We start from the raw sequence: 20,871 nt of genomic DNA, 5'->3' as shown, positions 1-20,871 counted from the left end.
GCCTGTGTCCCCAGTGCCAACGTAGCCCATGTCCATACAAACATGATGTGGGTATGTATGAAGAACAGACCAGGGCTTCAGAGCAGTGAGGTTAATTATCCATGGCTGCTGTGTGTTGCAATTCTTAGATGGAGCGAATTCAGCTCCCGGTTGTGAAGTATCATGACCTGAAGTCACACATATTTGCTGACAGCACAGTGCTGGGCCTTTGGGAACAAGAATCATGGTCTCTGCTCTCATGGAGCTGACAGTCTGGTGGGGGGTGTCACACAATGTTTGAATAATCTGCTGATGAACGTACTCTTACGAACAGAAGCACGCAGTTCTAAGTGGGCATATAACTAAACAACTTGACCTGGACTGAAGCATCTATGCTGGTTTCCCTGAGAGGTTCTGAGGCCAGAGGAGGAATGAGACTTGCCTGCCCTCATAGAGGTCAGGTTCTGAGGCGAGAAGATGAATACATAAGTAATGGACAGAGTGTAACAGGCGTACAGGGGCTGGTTGTCCCGCAGAATCCACTCTCCTCTTTTCTCATAATAATATAATCATGGCAGGGCAGGGGGCCAACAAGCTACACTTTCTCCAGCATCCCTTGCAGCTAGGTGTGGCCTTGTGACTAATTTCTTACCAATGGAAACTGAGTGAAAATGATGAGTGCCACTTCCTGGCCTAGGCCTCAAAACACTATTTGTGTGCTCCTCCACGCTCTTTCTCCATCCCATAATATGGAATGTGGACATGTCTGCGACTTAATTTCAACAAGGGCAGGCAAATACAGGGCCCTGGGCACGGGTTCTCTAAGTGTGGCCTCTGGACCAGCAGCATCAGCATCACCTGGGAGCTTGTCAGAAACGCAAATTCTCGGGCCCCACTCAGGCCCATTGAATGGGGACTTTGGGAGTGGGAAGTGGTTTAACAAGCCCTTCAGGTGATTCCGATGCTCAGGAAGGACTGAGACCCGCAGTCCTAGGGGAGGAGAGAGAAACAAAGTGTAAGGAGCCTGTGTTTCTGCAAACCTACTTAGAGCTGAGCTGCCCTGTCAACCCGGGCTGTCACCTCTGGGCTCACAGGTGAGAGAGACATTTCTACGCTCTTTACATCACTGTATTTCTGGGTCTTTGTCACAGCAGCTTGGCATCTCCCTAACCAATATAGTATTTCAACAGAGGTCCGTATATGGTGCTATGGAAACCCTATTGACTTGAAAATACTTTCAAATCTTGAGACGAAAGTACTAATTTAAGAAATTCTATTTGGAAAAACCAAACACAATGAGGCATCAATTATAGCAAGGATTCCACCTTGTGAAGCTGTGTGCACTTCTAGGGTTTAACATTTCTGGGCACAGACTGGTGGGGTGGGCCTGCGAGGCCCCACATGTCACCAGGGAAGAATCAGCTCACTGGAGAGACAGCCCGACACATAATCCTGGATTATTACTGAGTCACTATTTCCAGTACCACGTGGTGTCTATCACATAGATTTGCTCTCTGGTCCAATCCCCACAGGTTAAGGGGGCTACAAGTAGAAGTGTAAGGAAGTTGCTGTTGTCACCCTAACATCCTGTTCCATGCTTGGCCCACAAGATGGCACTGCTTTTGGCACAAAAGTCGAGAAGTTCTCCCAGCGTTCAGAGCAATCATTTATTTGAGATCCTTCTTCCCCAGCTTTAAGATAAATTGGTTCTGAATTATCACAAAGAGTTCACACATTGAGTTGACATTTTGGGGTGTCCCCCCAGTAATGGAGGTCACATTAGCTTCAAACAAGAGATCTAAAAGGGAGGGAGATCCTAATTCACCTGAAAAGTCACAACCACTGGGCACAGTGACACAGCAAAGGGCAGACTTTCTATATGTGCATACGGAAGCATAAAGCGGTATTTTAGCCTCACATGACAAATTTTGCTCTTTCTCACAGTCATTCCAGGATGAAGTTGAATGTCCCAACCCCTGAGGGGAATGGCAGAGAATCAGGTGCAGTCAAACCAGACAACTGGGCCTCTGTGTCTGCAGTGGGAACAGGGTCCCCTTGGCAGGGGCACGGCCATCCCCACTTCTGCTTGAACCACTTTGTAAATTAAATACTGTGATAGTCAAGTTTGATACACTTTATAAGCTGGGCCTCACTCACTCAATTTACATCTTGACTGCCTGATAGCATCTGCCTGATCTAATAACATCTACTCACACAGATGCTAAACAAGCACAGAGATAAGGAGCTTTGAGTTTGGCACGCACGGTAATAGACTGAGGAGATGACGGATTCCCAGGAAAAGCACACTGGGTCTGAAGGACACTGGAGCGTGCTGGCCACCAGTCACCAGGAGACTGCTCCTCTGATCTGGCCCCTATTAAGGTAAAAAAGAAAAAAAAATCGGAGAAGATTGGCAGACCAACTGTTATATGTAAGGGTGTTTGACAAGTTAGGGCAGAATCAACAACAGATCCATCTTCTGTGTGACCCTTCAGACCTCCCATGCTCTCATCTAGGTGGCCGCCCCAGACACTCCCTAATTATTTCTTTGGCCTTGCTGATAGAGTCCAAAAATCTTAATGGACAGGAACGAGCATTAAAAAGTCTAATAGTGTTTTGTTGCTCTTACATCAGCCCTCACAGAGTATGAAGTTAACTCTTTTTCCGCCTGCTGGGTTGGATAGTCAAGCTACTCACACTGGACCACGATGCTGACCAGTGTGAGTACAGTGGAGAACAGAAATCCACGTGTGTGGGACCTGGTGGTACATAATGAGATACTTTTCATTTGTTTCATGGCAACTCTACTGAAGTGGGCAGATCACCGCACGAGGGGGAAAAGGTGGTTGAGAGACTGTGTGGCTGGGCCGGGGCATTGGTCTCCTAGAGCTGCCACATAAATCACCAGAAACTTGGTGGCTTAAGGCCTGATATTGTTATTCTTGCAGTTCTAGAGGCTACCAGTTGGAAATCAAGACGTCAGCAGGGTGTGTTCCTTTTGAAGGCATTAGGGGAGGATCCTTCCTCACCTTTTCCTAGCATCTGGAAGCTTCCAGCAATCTTTGGCGTTCCTTGGCTTGTAGAAGCATCACTCCAATCTCTGCCTCCACCTCCACATCACGGTCTTCTCTGCGTCTCTCTGTGTCCTCGCCTCTTCTCACAAGGACACCAACCACTGGGTTTAAGGCCTGCCCTAATGCAGTATGACCTCACCTTGACTAATTTCATCTTCAAAGACCCTATTCCAGACAGCCACATCACATTCTGGAGTCCCATGTAGGTAGGAATTGGGGGTGGAGGACACTATTCAACCCAGTATCACAAGGACCCTAAGGTTGTGACTATAAGTCTGTGCTCATCTCTACAGAGAATCACACATTCTTTGCTCTTTGCCAGACCCACAAGAAACACCTCTCTGAGAATGGTGTGGTGTTTCATGGTTGTGTGAGAGAAATTCACCTTAGCGTGACCGGAACATGGACTGAGAAGCAGGCCATACCACAAAATTAATAACCTATACCCACCTCAATTTCCTATTTTACAAATGAGACAACTAAGGTCCAGCCAGTTATTTTTCCAAACTCATTAAGCACCTAATTAATAGAGAAATGCGACGAGAAACCAGAATCAATCAATCATTTATTCAACCCTCACCGTATCACGCGTTGTCCTGAAGGAATGAGGAAGTGATTCAAACATGATCCGCCCTGTATTTACTGTGGGAGACAAAGCTAACAGCAGCACGTGCAAGGATCAATTCAAGGTGCTACGGCAGAAGTCTGTAAGGGGTAGAGGGCCAAAAAGGAGGAGATGACCAAATTTTCTTAGGGTTAGGGGGTAAGGAGAAGATTGGGGAGGGCTTCATACTTAATCTGAGCCTGGGAAGATAGATAGGAGCCCACCAGGCATTGTGAGGTACAGAAAGGGAGTTCCAGGCGGAGGGAAGAGCATGTGCAAAGGCAGAGAAACAGTGAACAAGCCTGGCACACTCAGAAAACTCTGCATAGTTCTTTATTCTTGGAGCCCAGGAGGGCAGGGGCAGATCAGGGAGGGTCTCAACTGCCATGCTAAGGGGGTGGGACTATATCAAGGAGGCAGCTGTAATCAACCGAGGGATACTTAAGCAAAGAAGCGGTAAGATTGCTTTTACATTTTAGAAAGATCATTTCAACCTAGTGTGGAGAATGGATCAGAGGTGAACAAGATAAGCAACTAGACCAGTTAGGGAGCTCCGTGAGTCCAGAGGAGAGATTCACTGCGTCCACTGACGCCCTGGCAGGGAGGTGGAGGAGGGGCTGATGGAAAAGTGTTGGGGGACGAGGGGAAGAAAGGCGCCCAGGCTGACTGCCAGGAAGACACTTAGGAAAAGAGAAAGGGGGGTTTGCAGGGATGTGGGCAGGCTCAACTTAGGGTGCCTTTAGGATATTGAAAAGAACGTGCCCAGCAGACAGGTGGACTGATAGGGATGGAGTTCAGAAACAAGTGGGCTGAAGATGGAGATTGCAACTCACGACTTGCAGGGGGCAGTGGCAGTCTCAGTCATGAAAAGGCTCCTGGGGAAACGCGGCATGAATCTGAAGGCTGGGCCAGGCGAGAGCCTCAGCTCAAACCAGTGTGGCAGGGCTGGGCAGAGGAGGGAGACCCCACGCCCATTTCTGGTCTATTTCTTTGCTCTTCGATCTGCATTTTCAGATTTGTAGAAGTAAAAGATTCTAGTGCCAATAAAGCCAATAAATTATTCTTTACAGACCAAATGCTAGCATAAAGTGAAATTTTGCAGAATGGAGAAGTGACAGATGAGCTACTGTGTCACCACTGACTGCAAACCATTAGCTAGTTTGTACGGAGAGTGTGGACTTAAAGGAGGCTGTCGGCCATTGCCGTTGGGTAAGATGTGGAGTCTAATCTCAGGGAAACATCCATCTACAGAGAAAATGATGCAGGGAGGTCCATTCTGTGAATTATCTAGACTATACACACTGTACAGCACACACTATGCAGTCAAAAACGCCAGCACAAATTTAGTGGGTCACGTGCTTTGACTGATGAGAATTTGTCCGCCCACCCCTCCCAGCAGATCCCTCTTCATGCCATCAGCACAGTTCTCAGTCACCTGGCTAGGGTTCGGGTGCAGCCTCCAAAGTCAGAGCAGAGCAAGACCAGTGGCTATCACGAGTCTGGACACACTGCCTCTCTGCTGGATGGTTTCTCCTGCCCTGCACAGGGACCAGTGCCCCTACCCCCAGCCCCCAATACACAGGGGGGTCCACTCTGATGCAGACTTCAAACGCCATGGCCCATCTGGGCCCTGCTGGGAAACAGCAGTCTCAGCAGACAGACCAAGCTGAACAACAAAGATGAGCTGGTTCTGTCCTCTGGGACCAGTTACAGGAAATACTGTTTTTAAAGACTCCTGCTGCTGGCAACTGAATTTTCTCTTATTTCCTTTTTTTAATACAAAATGTACATTGAAATGCTTGAATTAAAAAAAACATTATTGAGGTGAAATCCATATAACATAAAATGAACCATTTTAAGTGAGCAATCAGTGGCATTTAGTACAGTCACAATGTGTTGCAAACATCACCCGTATCTACTTCCAATGTATTTTCTTCATTTCAATCTAAAACTCCGTACCCATTAAGCAGTTCTCTCCATTTCCCCCTCCCCACAGCCCCCGGCAATCTGCCATCTGCTTTCTCTCTCTATGGATTTGCCTGTTTGGATATTTCATAAATGGAATCATACAATACGTGATCTTTGCTGTTTGGCTTATTTCATTTAGCACAACATTTCTGGGGTTCAGCCACATTGGAGTACGTATCAGCACTCCACTCCTTTTTATGGTAGAATAACATTCCACTGTGCGGATATACCACATTTTTATCCACTCATCATTTGATGGACATTTGTGCCGTTTCCACCTTTTGGCCATTGTGAATAGCGCTGCTTTGAACGGGCATACACCTGGATTTGTTTGAGTACCTGTTGTGAACCATTTTACATTCCCACCAGCAGTGCACAAGAGTTCCAATTCTTCCACATTCTCACCAACATTTGTTATTTTCTTTTTTGGGGAGGATTATAGCCATCCTAGTGGGTGTGAAGTGGGACCTCATTGTGGTTTTCATTTATATTTGCCTAATGACTAATGATGTTGAGCATCTTTTCATACGCTTGTCGGCATCATTTACTTTTTAAAAACTGTCTTAACATTAAAGATTTTTAAATTTTGTAACAATCTCAAGTTTACAGAAAGTTTGCAAGTACAGTACAGAGAATTTTTTTCTGAACCACTTGAGTTTCAGTTGCCAACGTGACTCTCCATTCCCCCTGGATGGGTTATAATCCATTACTATCAGTATTTTGATTTATAAGTTGTCCCAGATCTGGCAGTGGGAGCCCCTTCAAGCTGGTTCCTATGTCTTTCTTGTGTGTCTTCCCCATTCTTTGACCACTTCCTCGATTTCTTACCACAGCCTTTTTCAAGGTAGCATAATGCTCCTGTTTTAAATTCCTACCCAACTGTTATATTCCTCTTCCTCTCACCCTGGCCACGTGCCTCTGTCAAAGCACAGGGGCATTGCAAGAGAGAAGAGATAAACACGTTACCCACGGCACAGAGATTCTTAAATACGTAGCGCCCTGTGCCAGCAGGAAGTCAGGAGGGAGATGCTGGCTGGTTGCACGTCTATCTCTAACTTAAGCCTCTGAAGGTCTGAGCGCTGGTTCCAGCTGCTGGCTGCCAAGCCCTCAGCCTGTTTTCAGCGTGTCTGAGAACAGCCAGAGAGCCTTGACCTACCACTAACTTCCTAGGCAAACTTGGGCAAATCACCTAACCTCTGGGTCTCAGTTTCAAATGCTAAGAGATTATTTGAGCATTGATAGCATACGTGAAAAGGTGTTAACATGTGAAGTATTTGCAAATGTAAGGGTTGGCTCCTGTTATGGACTGAATTGTGTCATTCTCCCCCCACCTCCCACCTCAACTCATATGATTAAGTCCTAACCCCCCATGGGACTATATTTGGAAATAGGGCCTTTAAAGAGACAGTTAAGATTAAATGTTTGTAAGGGTGAGGTCCCCATCCAATAGGACTGGTGTCATTATAAGAAGCAGAAGAGACACCAGATCTTTCTCTCTCCTTCTCCGTCTATCTACCCCCCTCACCTCCCCACACACGAAAGAAAGGGCACGTGAAGACACATTGAGAAGGCTGCCATCTACAAACCGGGAAGAGAGGTATCACCAGAAACCAACGCTGCCAACACTTTGGGCTTGGACTTCAAGCCTCCAGAACTGTGAGGAAATAAACGTCTGATGTTTAAGCCCGCCAGTCTATGGAATTGTGTTTTGGCAGCCCAAGCAGACTCATCTAGCTCCTCATTGGGTATAAGATGAAAGCCAACTGCTTTAGCCGAGTCCGACGCCAAAGATTGACTGCACATTCAGACTCATGAGACTGCTATACACACACACCAATCTACGCAGAAGGACAAGGGCAGAAGCCCCAGTGTGGCAGCAGGACGGCATCCAGGCCTCTCATGAGGAGTCCTTGAGCCGTTCTTACAGCAGTTTATTGGCATCCAGGAGTTATCTTATCGCAAGCAGTAGCAGCACAAGCAGGTGGGATCTACAGGGGTAGGTGCAGGTCTACCTTGGTGCAAAAGACCCCTGCCCCACAGGAGCACCATCTCTTCAACATGGCGTCCAGGTCCCCACAGGGGACACGCCACTTAAAGAGTCACCAAAACTTGGGGAAGCCCAAAGTATGGTGTATACGTGAGGTATTTGAAGTTCATTCACAGCTTCTCCCAGCCCATACGTAATTTACCAATCAGGGGACATTTTTACCATAAATAATGTTGCCTGATAACATAGTTGACATAGACTGTCTCATCTGGTTTGCACAGTGTGCCAGGCAGAATAACAGCTTCCTAAAGATGCACATGTCCTAATTCCTAGAGTCTATAAACATGTTATGTTACATGACAAGGGGAAATTAAGATGGCAGATGGAATTAACGTTGCTAATCAGCTGACTTTAAGATAGGGAGGTCATCCCGGACTATCCAAGTGGGCCCAATATAATCACAAGGGCTGTTAGAAGTGAAAGAGGGAGGAGGGGAGTCAGTGTCAGAGTCAGAGATTTGAAGATGCTGTATTGCTGGCCTTGAAGTTGGAAGGGGACCATGCCTCAAGGAACGTGTGCAGCCTCTAGAGGCTGGAAAAGGCAAGAAAACAGGTTTTCCTTAGAGCTTCTAGCAATTCTGCTAACACCTTAATTTTAGCCCAATGAGACCCATTTCAGATTTCTGACTTCTAGACTGTAATACAACAAACTTGTGTTGTTTTAAGCCACTGTTTGAGATAATCTGTGACAGCTGCAACCCAGGCTACCTGGTGGTGGTTAACAAGGTCAGGTTCTCACGCAGTAGGAAGACGCTTAGTGAGCCCTTCACCCACGCCTGGCAGATAGCTGGCCCCGTCTCCTCCAGCCCATCGCTGGCCCTCTCCAACTGGATTAGTTCGCTTGGGCTACCATAAAGTAGCATAGGCTGGGGGCTTAGACAACAGAAATTCATTGTCTCACAGTTCTGGAGGCCAGAGGCCAAGATCAAGGTGTTGGTAGCATTGGTTTCCTCTGAGGCCTCTCTCCTTGGCTTGCAGATGGCTGCCTTCTTCCTGTGTCCTCACACGGTCTTCCCTCTGTGTGTCTGTGTCCTAATCTCTTTTTATAAGGACACCAGCCAGATCGGATTAGGGCCCAACCACATGACCTCATTAATTGTCTGGTTTTTTTTTTAATATGTTTTCCCCCGAGGAAGATTAGCTCCAAGCCAACATCCATTGCCAATCTTCTCCTGCACCACTCAGCTCTTTTTTTTTTTTTTGTCGGCTTGAAGGAGATTAGCCCTGAGCTAACATCTTGCCACTCTTCATCTATTTTGTATGTGGGTCGCCACCACAGCATGGTTGATGAGTGGTGCAGGTCTGTGCCCGGGATCTGAACCCACGAACCAAGGCTACCGAAGTGGAGAGTGTGGAACTTTAACCACTTGCCCATGGGGCCGGCCCTTCATTAATTACCTCTTTAAAGGCCCTATCTCCAAATATAGTCACATTCTGTGACATTCTGAATTTGGTGTGGGGCATAATTCAGCCCATAACACTCCACCCTCTGGATCTCCAAAATTCACGTCCCTCTTACATGAAAGATAAATTCACCCCCATCCCAACAGCCCAAAAGTCTTAACCTATACCAGCATCAACTCTAAGTCCAAAATCGCATCTAAATACCATCTAAATCAAGTGTGGGTGAGACTTGTGATTCATCCCAAGGCAAAAATACCTCTCCAGCTGTGAACCTGTGAAACCAAACAAGTTATCTGCTTCCAAAGCACAATGGTGAGACAGGCAGAGGACAGACACTCTGAGAGGGAGAAACCAGAAAGAAGGAAGGAGTCACAGGTCCCAAGCAAGTCCTCTGACAGACAGGGTGGTACTTCAGGCTATGTCAAATCTCATTTTGACATGACATTATTTTAACAGAAAAAGCTATTTTTACAACATGAGAAGTGATTGTCAGGAAAAAAATGCTACTTTTGAGTTTTCCATGTAATTTTTAATTGAGAAAAGGACAAATGCTGTCATATTTCAGCTCTTAGCATTATTCAAGAAGAATGAATTTCTTATAAACATTCTTAGGGCAAACCATTAGTTTTCACATTCCTGGAGAATTAAATCTTTTTAAAAATAAGACAATTTTGTTACAAAGTATTAGGATTTCATTTTACATCATCTGTGCGTGTGTGTGTAAATTTATTTTCCATTTCATTTGCTTCCTATGAGATTCTTAGGAGTAAGACAGATCAAATAAGATTTCTTTGTTGTCTTTGGCTCCATCACTATTTCCTTTCACCTTTAGCAACCTGTTATTTGTCTTGGTCAAGAGTGCTATTTAGTTGGCCTGGTGGCGCAGCAGTTAAGTTCGCACGTTCAGTTTCTCGGCGGCCCAGGGTTCGCTGGTTTGGATCTTGGGTGCAGACATGGCACCACTTGGCAAGCCATGCTGTGGGAGGCGTCCCACAAATAAAGTAGAGGATGATGGGCACGGATGTTAGCTCAGGGCCAGGCTTCCTCAGCAAAAAAGAGGAGGACTGGCAGTAGTTAGCTCAGGGCTAATCTTCCTCAAAAAAAAAAAAAAGTACTATTTACAAACAGGCTCCTGAAACCAGAGGAAGGGCACTGTTAGTAAACTGCAGCTCTCGGGAAAATCTGTGACACACCGCTGCCTTTCTTGAACCTGGGGGACAGCTGACCTGGAAAGTGGCTCCCAGGAGGAACCAGAGCCTGCTGAGGACCGGATGTGTGAGAAGCTGGGTGATGCAGGCAGCTGCCAGGCTGATGAGGAAGGCATTAACAGACAGCAGGTTGGTACCCCACACGGCAAAGGTATTCTGGGGCCTTCGCAGAGAGAAGGAGGACAGCCTTTTGCAGGCTGATCCTGTGGCCTCACAAAGCCACAGGAACGGCATCACTTCCCTTGCCTCTCTCCTCTCACCTGGGACAGTACTCCTCTCCCTCATCTTCTGAACCTTCCTTTGCAAACTTGCCAACTTTTTTTTAATACACTTTATTTTTTTAGAGCAGTTTTGGGTTAACAGCAAAATTGAGCAGAAAGTACAGAGAGTTCCCACATAGCACCCCCCCATCAGCATCCTCCAACACTGGTCAAGTTTGTCATAATCAATGAACCTACGTTGACACATCATTATCACCCAAAGTCCGCCGTTTACATTAGGGTTCACTCTTGTGTTGTACATTCTATGAGTTTGGACAAATATATAACTTGTACCCTCCACTACAGTATCATACAGAACAGTTTCACTGCCCTAAAAATCCTCTGAGGATTTGTCCAAACCCATAGAACACTAACCTGCATCTCCCCTTTCACAGAAAGATGGATGTGGCAGGTTAAAAAACAGACACAGCCCAGAGAGTCTTTCTGGCTTTCGTTGCCAAAAGCCTAACCCTCAGAGGTGGAAGAATTCAGTGTACAGGAAACCACGCCCTGGCCAGAAGCAGGAGGGAGAGTGGAGTTGCCCCCAGGACCAGAGAGTGACCCTCTCCACTAGCCAGGGTGGCTGGGGATGGGCGCTGGGGGACCGCAAAGTCTTCTTAGGTGGGGATGGGGGGTTGGCAAGACCCCAGAACAAAATGGCTGCCTGGTGCCCAGAGGCAGAAGAGGTCATGGGCAGCCTTGAGGAGAGTGTGGTGCCCCAGGCAGGATACAAGACCAACAAGAGCCACCAGCCTCAAGGGCCTATACCCAGCCGATGGTGTCTCATTGGTCACCTGGTGGACAAATGCCTCAAGGACCGGAGGGGCACCTCTCCCAATACCCTGGCCCTGTGTAAGTTCTGGGGGAATCCTGAGGCAACCCCAGGGAGGCTGGGGACACCCTCTGAAGACTGAGACTAAAGATCCTCGCCAGCCACCAGGATGCATGCTTCAGCTGAAGCTGAGTTACAGGAAAATGAGAATCACCGTTTTTGCCCACACCCGAGTGTGTGGACCGAGATTCACACCAGCCCCTTTCATCCTGACTCACACGCTAGCTGGCGGCCCTGGTGAACGACAGCTCCCTGCAGCGAGCTCAGCCTCCCGGCCCGTGGGCTTCCTCCAGCCATTCCCCTCACCTTTGTGCCCCAGTCCTCGGCCTCCTTTGAATCTGGGGCTTCTGCCTAAGAGCCCGGTCAAGGGCGCCCGGGCTCAGCATCTCCTCCAGCTCGCTGCTCAGCCGCTCACTGGCCGTTTATGACCAGCCGCCTCTTTGAAGGCTTGTTTCCTTGGAATCTTTGTGACTGATCCTCCGGCAGCCGGAGCAGCTCAAGTTAATTACTCCACCGAGCCCTGCAGACCCGAGCAGGACCAGAGACTGCCATGCGAGTCCTCTCTGAACAAAACTGGCACTGGCCCCACCTGGAAGTGATGAAGTTAACACCTGCTTGATTTTCCATGCAGGGAGTTAATTAGTAAACAGGTGAGGCTGGCAAAACGGCAAGAAAAGGCAGAGGCCTAGATAAAGCCATCGAGTTTATCTTATTTTTGAAACCATGTGTGTGGTTAAAACGTAAAGGCTGGGTTAATTCTTCTGAAATGTCAAATACAAAAGACTTAAAAAAAAATTGGTGCCAAACTTCTCCCATGTAATATTCAAAATGCAGTAATTCCAATCCAACCCTAGAGCTGGCTGCCTGAGTTCACGCTGAGGTGCCTAGAACTTTCCACTGTCAGGCTTTTGCTTCCACTATTTCATTTCTTTTTTTTTTTTTTTTTAAAGATTTTTTTTTTATTTTTTCCTTTTTCTCCCCAAAGCCCCCCAGTACATATTTGTATATTCTTCGTTGTGGGTCCTTCTAGTTGTGGCATGTGGGATGCTGCCTCAGCGTGGTTTCATGAGCAGTGCCATGTCCGCGCCCAGGATTCGAACCAACGAAACACTGGGCCGCCTGCAGCGGAGCGCGCGAACTTAACCACTCGGCCACGGGGCCAGCCCCTACTATTTCATTTCTTAACCACCCGAACTCTTCCTACTAAAAGCCTGCTCTGCTCCTCGTCATGGTATCATTGAGATGCCACCACCCTCTCAAACGTGGCTTTCTTGAGCTGGCTGGTCGCCTCAGCCCCGGGAGCTGACCATTCCCGTTTCCACGACACGTCTAGGGTTCTTGCTGTCCTCGCCGCATTAGACCCTGTAATCTTGAATTCAAATGCTCGTGACCCTGTCTTTTCTTTCTAGACTGCCAGTTCTTTGGGGTCAGGGAATTTGTTAGGTTCACTTTTATACCTTCAGGGCACCTAGCAAAGGATTTTCCATTTAGTAGATATTTAATTGTATTGAATACAAACACAAACAAAAACCCCAGCATCCACTCTTTCCTCTCTCTGAGTCAACAGTACAGGAGCAGAAATGGCGGGGGCCTCTGCGGAGGTTCCAGGTCTTAGTCATGCTTTGGAAGGGCGTATTTATTTCCAAATGGAATCAACCCAGTTTTTTTTTTTTGTTTCCTAATTATGTACTCATTACAAAAAGATCCAAACTCCAAAGGAAAATATAAAGTTAAAAGTCACCTTTAAGTCATTTCAGTAAGATAATTACAAATTTGTGTTTATATTCTTTCTGATTACATTCCATGAAAAAAATATATAGTAGTGCCAATATAATGACTCCGTTAAAAATCCACATTTAGTGGAGGAATGTTAGACTATTAGAAGGCTAGAGTTGAATAGAATAGTGGGAATCTCTGCTTAGCTTCCCTAAGGTGGCAGCGACCACACCTGCAGAAATCCACGGACTCATAAGGACGGCGTGAATCCCAAAGCTCCATGTTGCAGCAGGTTTCAGGGTCCCTGCAACAGCCTGGCTGCATGAGCACTCAGGCCCTCACCCCAACTAGCCCAAACAAGCCTCTGGACAGAGGGACGGTGCGATGACATTCTCAGCGGGGGCGTCCGCCGGCAGTGGTGGCTGTGTGCAGAGGTCACAGAGAATTTGTCATACAGCTCCCCAGTCGCGGCCTCCAGAGCCATCTTGATCCTGCCTTGGTTCAAAGCTCCTCCAGCACCTGTTGATTCTGTGAACTTCCTGTAACTTGACAATAAATCTTCCCTCTGCTTGAGACTCCAGAGCTGGCTTGTGTTTCTTGGAAGAGACACCATTTTCTTAACTAGGACTGGGTGGTTGACAGGTGCGTTAGGGACTGGCTCCTCCGCACGTCGTCTATCTGTGGGGACCTTAGTTTGGCCGATAGTTACTGGGTTCTTCGGCCAAGCTGCCATGGGTGGCTGTGATCTGCTCTCTGCATGGATAGGGGGCCAAGAGATGGTTTCTGGACATCTAAGGCCCACTACGCATAGAAACAGCAAAGAACGAAACATTCACCACGCTTTTTCATGACTATCTGCTATGATTGTACAATCTATTCATTATTTTTTCCCACGGTTTTCTGAGATTTACTGAGTTTACTGCTAGAGTGTTCCACTGTATATTGTTTATCCTTTCTCCTGTTGATGCAGAGCTAGTTATTTCCAATATTTTGTTATTTTGTACGATAATGTTATGCACATATCTCTTGAGCAAGAATTTCTCTGGGGTACATACCAGGACTAGAATTTGTTGGTACAGATTACACACATCTTCACTTCTACTCTTCTCTTTCTTTCTTTTTTTGCTGAGGAAGATTGGCCCTGAGCTAACATCTGTTGCCATCTTCCTCTTTTTCTTTTTTCTCCTCAAAGCCCCAGTACATAGTTGCATGTCCTAGTTGTAAGTCCTTCTAGTTCTTCTACGTGGGAGGCTGCCACAGCATGGCCTGAGGAACAGTGTGTGGGTCTGCACCCAAGATCCAAACCTGTGAACCCCGGGCTGCCAAAGCAGAGGGCGCAAACTTAACCACTCAGCCACAGGGCTGGTCCCTTCCCTTTCTTTTTAAATAAGATGATAGTAGTAAGATATTTGAAGACTCCATTCACATAACTCCACATAAACCACACGCAAGCTCATGAAAGAGGCCACTACTCTTTATTCAAGAAAGTTAAGAATTCTCCGTGAGATTGGTTCAGAAAGATCCTCAAATCACCAGCACCTTAAAGCTGACAGATAGGCACCTTCAAAGTACCGTAAGCACCTGAACTTTGCTGTTAGGACAACGGCCCATGGTCAGTGAGGACCAACGGCCTGCTGCTGCTGCCGCCGTGTCATATAGTAGAAGCCCCCATCACGGCCAAGCAGCTAGACCAGGTGTTTCCTTCATCCTGGTAACTCGGGTGGGAGCACAGGGTCTGTAAACTGCTGGCTAATGCAGCCCCAGATGGCAGTTCAAGGCATCTGTGGGTCTGTCTCTCATAAACAAGGGCCATGGGAAGGCCCCAAGGCCATCCTGGGGGGTGTGGGCGTGGCTCAGAACCATTTATGAGCATGGCCTGCCGACTTGAGGGACACACCCTATGGGAGAGGAACTCTGGATCATTGTCACAGCCCCTTATCCACCGCTCTGTCAACTGGAAACCTTATTACCAAGAGTCCTGGAGCAAGTGGTCCTGAGGACTGGCGCTGGCAATCACAGGAGGAGGCACTGTTGGACACCACAGTGGCTTCTGACTTAAGGCTGTTTACACATCCAGAGTAATTTACTTTTTTCTAATTCTTCTAAGAGTGGTGTATACGGATTAATTTTCAACTAACCAAAAGATGGCACTTTATGGGGCCAGCCCTGATGGCCTAGTGGTTAAGTTCGGTGCACTCCTCTTCGGCAGCCTGGGTTCGGTTCCCGGGTGTGGACCTACACCACTTGTCTGTCAGTAGCCATGCTGGGACAGCAGCTCACAGACAAAAAGGAGAAGATCGGCAACAGATGTTAGCTCAGGGCCAATCTTCCTCAGCAAAAAATAAATAAACAAAAAGGGCACTTCACTGACAAGAAAACTTCATTCTGTGAACAGATCACATTAGAGTTTGAAATAAACCTTGAGATGGCACAAAGCCCCCAAGCAGAGGGTCAGCAGGCTGTGCGAGGAGGCCCGCTGCTTCCCAGCTGAAGAACGCCTCACACAGGGCGGGGCTGAGTTTACAAGCTTTTCATTTTTGTGCAGAGACTGAACACCTTGGCTGCAGAGCAAGTTGCCAGAGCTGAATTAGAGAATTCCCCTTCAAGTGAAGTATTACAGTCAGAACGCTCCCGATGCTCGTTCTGGAGACGAAGCTCAAACGACTGCAAAAGGGTATTTTTCAGATAAGAAGGGTGGAAGAGGAGCCAGCAGGTTTGCTTCTAATCCTATTTCTATTTTCGATTACTTATATGACTTTGAGCAAGTTTCTGTCTCTGCATTTCAATCTTCCCCTTTGTAACAGTCTGTTGTCTTCTTGCCCTAAAAAGATTAGAATCAACTAAAATGCCTCAAGTGGGAAGAAACCCAATCAGACAACTTAGCAAATTTGTAGAATATTAGACATCGTCACCCGACTTTTTTGAGATTTAGGTAACAACTTAATGGCTTGATCTTGAAAAAAAAGAAAAACAGTAATGTAGTTTTCACTTGAGATGAGAATTTATAACTGAATGACTGCACGAAGACAGCCACCTTTAAAAGAGGAAGGAAGAACTGATGTTGGAGCCTGTCACCCGCTAACACTGTTGATCGCCTGTTACAACATTAGAAGCATTTCTCCAAGGTGGTTATTCATACTTTGCAGACAGACTGAGGTGTGTTGCACAAGTGAGCTATGCACGGAGGAGAATGTTTCAGCAGCAGCGAAAAAAAAAGCATACATTAAGTAAACCTGAAGATAATCTGGTTATTTTCCAGGAAAAAAGATGCAGAGTCTGAAAAGAGTTTCTCTTTAACGTTGCAACAGCCTGATGATGATGCCTGCAAAGTAGCTTCTCATGGAGAATTGCCCCAGGTAGCAGAGGTGGTGGGGGGAACGGCAGGGCTGGGGCTGAGGCAGGCCGAGAGAAATTCCACCTCTTCCCAGCAGCCAAAGAAGCCACAGACCACAGATCCGTTTAGCTGATCTGACCTATGCCAGCACCCCTATGTGAAGCACCCGAGATGATAAAGTGCCTCCTGAACCACGTGGCCAGACCAGGGTGGGAAATCTCTGAGCAAGACAGTGGCCAGGGAGGCTGGCTCCAGCTATTTCCGTTTTTTTTTTGAGGAGGAGGATTAGCCCTGAGCTAACATCTGCTGCCAATCCTCCTCTTTTTTGCTAAGGGAGACTGGCCCTGAACTAACATCCATGCCCATCTTCTTTATCTGTGGCATGCTGCTACAGCATGGCTTGAGAAGCAATGTGTAGGTTTGCACCCGGGATCCCAATCAGCCAACCCTGGGACGCCCAAGTGGAGCATGCAAACTTAACCACTACACCACTGGGCCAGCCCCTATTTCTCCTTTTAACCAGAAGTCAACTAGTTGTTGTGAAGAGGCACCTGAGAAGGGAGAAGTCTAACCAAGAGAAGGCTATAAAAAGCAAGAAAAGTTACACATGGTCCGGTTCACATACCGTCTCTGTAAGCAAACAGGGAAGGACGTGAAGACCAGTATCCAAATCTGAGAAGCAGATAAAAGGAAACTCTTGTCCAAGGAAAGGCTCTCCTGGGGGTGGGGAGAGATTCAAAACCAGAGAAGGTTGAGGTTGGCGTCCTACTTGACGGCACAGTTAGTCTCACAGGTCACTAACTAGTTCCCACTTTGCCAGGGAGGGTGAGGGGCCAACAGCCAGTCTCAGAACTGTCCTCTGCTCCCACACAGGGAAGACCCCCGCCCCCTGGAAATTTCCCACCGAGCTTCTCCACTCACTGCCCTGTGGAGGGAGCAAGGCTGCTCAGAGATTCTTCCTGCTCCGAAGCTGGCGGCGGACATAGGAAGGCGATGTGGAGAAAGGCAGAGAGCAAATAAATTTATGGTATACTTAGAAAATTTACCACAACACAACACTGTTAATGAACTACAGAGCAGTAGAAATGGAAGGGGTTTTGCAGACCGTGTTCCAATGGTCTTTTAGGCGTGAAGGTCCCTCTGAAAAGAAAAATGCAGCCTCTCTTATCGCAGTACTTTTAATATTTACTGACTCAGAAGATATAAAGTGATCTAAAGAATTCAGTAGTACACTTCAATCTGTTTTGATTTTATTGATCCCAAAGGCATCTATGCACATTTGCAAATTAGCAGTATACAAACCCATGACATTCTGTACTGTCTGCACAGGGTTCCCAGTGTGGCCCTGGATTCAGAGAGCTCTTGCAGTAATTCTGAGTACCGCCTTGAGGAAGCTGAGGCCAGGAGAGGGGAGGTAACTTCACCTTCTTTAACCGGCCAGTTAGTGGTTGAGAATCTGGTTCACCATACTGCCAGGGGACGCCCAGGTACCAGCCAGGGGCCCCTCCTTTCACCTCCCTCTGGGGGACCCTGAGGGCCCTCCCTTTCTTTGAACAGGTGAGCCCAGACGAGGGTGGGGGAACCGCTCTCTCTGTGTAGAGAATATGCTGACACTTTCTTTCCACGCTTCCTTGTACCTAAGCCCTCTCCAGCCAGCCAGAGGCATCCACGTTGCCTCAAGGGGAACTCGGATGATTAAAGCAGGAATAGAAAGACAAAGAGGTATTTTGCTTTTTTACTTTCAAAATAGCTTCTGAAAGCCCTCGTCAGGGATGAGTTTTGGAGGCCAAAGCTTTTGATTCATCTGAGGCAGTTTCTCAGAAAGGGAGGACTCCAAAGGCACCTAGAAAAAGAACAGAGAAAGGCCAGCATTGACCTGTCCCTGGGACACCTGTGTTGGGGGGAACAGCAAGCAGGACAGGATAGCCCAGGGCCTGGGGGCCCCACGTGTAAGGAGAGAAGTTAGCAGTGAGAAACAGGCCTGTGCCCTCTTTGTCTCCATCACACTGGGAGCCCACGCCTGCAGCAGCCTGTGGCCATTCAGGACCATGTCACCCACGCTGGGGCCATGTTCTCCGAGGGTCTCCTGCCAGCAGACCTGCATATCACTGTGGGTCTCCGCGGGACGCCTGCCTGTGCCCTCGGACATTGGTGAGCCTCACCCAGACTACCCCAGACGACACCCTCAAAGGCCCAGGGACCTCCTGCATGAGAGGTGGTGGCATGTGGATGCCCCAGCATCTTCCCTCTGTACTTAAGAGGGGCACATCTGACCTGGAATCTGGTACCCTATTTCCCTGTAAGGGCATTTGTGGCAATATGATGCAATGGAAAAGTGTGGAAACCCAGAGTTTCCATCCTGGCTCTGCTGTGCGCCTTGGCCAGATTATAATTCGTTGAGACTTTGCTTCTCATTCAAGAATGTGGATAAAAATTCCTGCCTCCTAGCATTTCTGAAAAGATCAAGTGGACAGGGTGCGTGAACGCTTTTGGTAAACTACAAAATGCTAATCAAATGTTAGCTATTGCTTCTCTGAAAATCTAAGCACAGCCTGTAAAACACTTGGAATATAAATTAGGCAGACGTAGCTGGAGTAGTGGTTTCACGTAATGCCTATTGTGTTTAATATTTAAAAAAAACTTAAAACACTGCCTCAAAATTCTTTTGACCACTTCTTTCAGGCAAAGGCTGGGGGGTGGGGAATGCTTTATATTAAAGAGCTAAATAATTAGAATGAATGAAAGAATTATGAGGTAGAAGCAACATTTGAAGATAGGAGCATTTTAAATGCACAAGGATGCTGTGCTGAAGCAGAGTCTCTTCTTAATTACTGAGCCAGGGAGGTTCTTTAAAACCATCTGACAATGGAGAAAGGCAGAGGTTTGTCTCAGCAAACAGCTCAGTCCGCACCTGGTGCCTGGCAGAGCTGGGTGATCGGGGGCTGGGCAGCCTACCTCTGCCCCGGGGTGGCATGGACTTGAGCAGATCTCCAGAAAGGAGCCACCCCCTCCACTTGGCCGAGAAGGGCCTCCAGGCTCCGGGCTCCTGCCTGGCCACCTTGCCGGATTCCTCTTCTGATGCTCCCTGTCTCCCAGACAAGCTCCAGCAGCCTGAACTGCTGCTTTTTCATCCCCATGAGGCTGGCGAGACGCGGGAGTGGGCAAGCGCAGGATTTGGAGCCAACGGCTGAACTTGGAATCCTGGATCTGCTCCTTACTCACGAAGCAACTCTGGGAGGGTAACTTCACCTCCTGCTTTCTTCAGAGGAAGAGGAACAGTTGTACTCGTTTCTTTAGCTGCTGCAACAACTTAGCACAAAGTTATGGTTTAAAACAACACAAATTTATTATTTTATAGTTCTAGGGTTCAGAAGTCCACGGGGTCAGCAGGGCTGCTGGGGGATGTCCTGGGGGAGGAAGTTTCCTTGCTTTTCCAGCTCCTAGTGGCCATCTGCATTCCTTGCTCACCGCAACTCCTCCATCTTCAAAGCCAGCAGCTGAGCCTCTTCCAACCTCTCCGACACTCCTGTCCTCCTCTAATGAGGACACTGTGATTACACCGGGCCCACCAAATAAGCCGGGGTAATTGCCCCATCTCAACATTCTTAACTTAACCACACCTGCAAAATCTCTTTTGTTCTGCAAGGAAACGTATTCCCAGGTTCCAGGTGTTAGAGTGTGGCCATTATTTTTCCTAGCACAGTAACTGTGAAGGAATAAAGACTTAAGGCAATGTAAGACACTCGGAGCCTGGCATGTAGTAACCACTCAATAAATGTTAGCTTCTATTATTATTATTTTTTAAATTTTGCTCAAGTAGCAACTCAGCCTGGAAAGCCTTCACCACTCATGGGCTCTGTCCCAACCCTTTCATCTGGCCAAACCCTGAGAGCTCCTTCTGGAACATTCCCCGACCCAGGCTGGGTCTGGGTCCTGCTGTGTTCAGGTGAGACCTGTTCTTAATTCTGTTATCATCCTCTGTCTCCCTCGCTGGATTGTACATCCTTCAAGAGCTGGGAGCTCCTCCACTTATCTCTGCTGTGGGCAGCAGCATTCACACGTCTCCTCAGAGACTAACAGTCCTTCCTGACACCACAGCAAACAAGGCTGGATGCAGGCTCACACACCTGCCGGTGCCCAGAACCACCAAGCTGCCACCTGCAGGGGGCGGGGGAGGCGGGAAGTCTGTATTTGGGGGCCATGGTGCTCTGTGCAGAGGCAGCTCTTCAGGGTGAGTAGCCGGGTTCCCCATCAAGGAGGCTCTCTCGTGAAGAGCAGGGGAAAACAGATCCATGTGTTCGGCCTTACAGGAGACCCGGCTCCCGCAGGGGTGTCAGCCACATGGCATTGTTGGGAGTCACCGTCTCACAGCTCCAGGAGGGGCGTGAAGGGCAGGCAGAGAAAACGGGGCCGGGGACGCTTAAGTCATTTGGAGGTTATCCGACA

The 20,871-nt window shown here is 47.8% G+C and overlaps 1 protein-coding gene across 9 annotated transcripts in view; it reads right to left on the bottom strand.

Moving 5' to 3' along the window:
• GNG4 (G protein subunit gamma 4) overlaps positions 1–20,871 on the bottom strand; it is a 70,570-nt gene that overhangs the window by 36,756 nt on the left and 12,943 nt on the right. The window contains exon 1 of one of the 9 annotated variants that reach the window (XM_070568494.1): positions 11,682–11,815. The exons of 7 other annotated variants lie outside the window; for them this stretch is intronic. The gene's annotated coding sequence lies outside the window, so the exon portion shown is untranslated. Of the gene's footprint in view, positions 1–2,243; positions 2,355–11,681; positions 11,816–20,871 lie in introns of those variants that run through there. One more of the 9 variants, XM_070568550.1, reaches the window with a different exon arrangement.

Source organism: Equus przewalskii, chromosome 1, assembly GCF_037783145.1.
Source record: "Equus przewalskii isolate Varuska chromosome 1, EquPr2, whole genome shotgun sequence".
NCBI lineage: Eukaryota > Metazoa > Chordata > Mammalia > Perissodactyla > Equidae > Equus > Equus przewalskii.
Note: the sequence above shows the minus strand (reverse complement) of the source record. Positions and strands in the feature narration are given on the sequence as shown.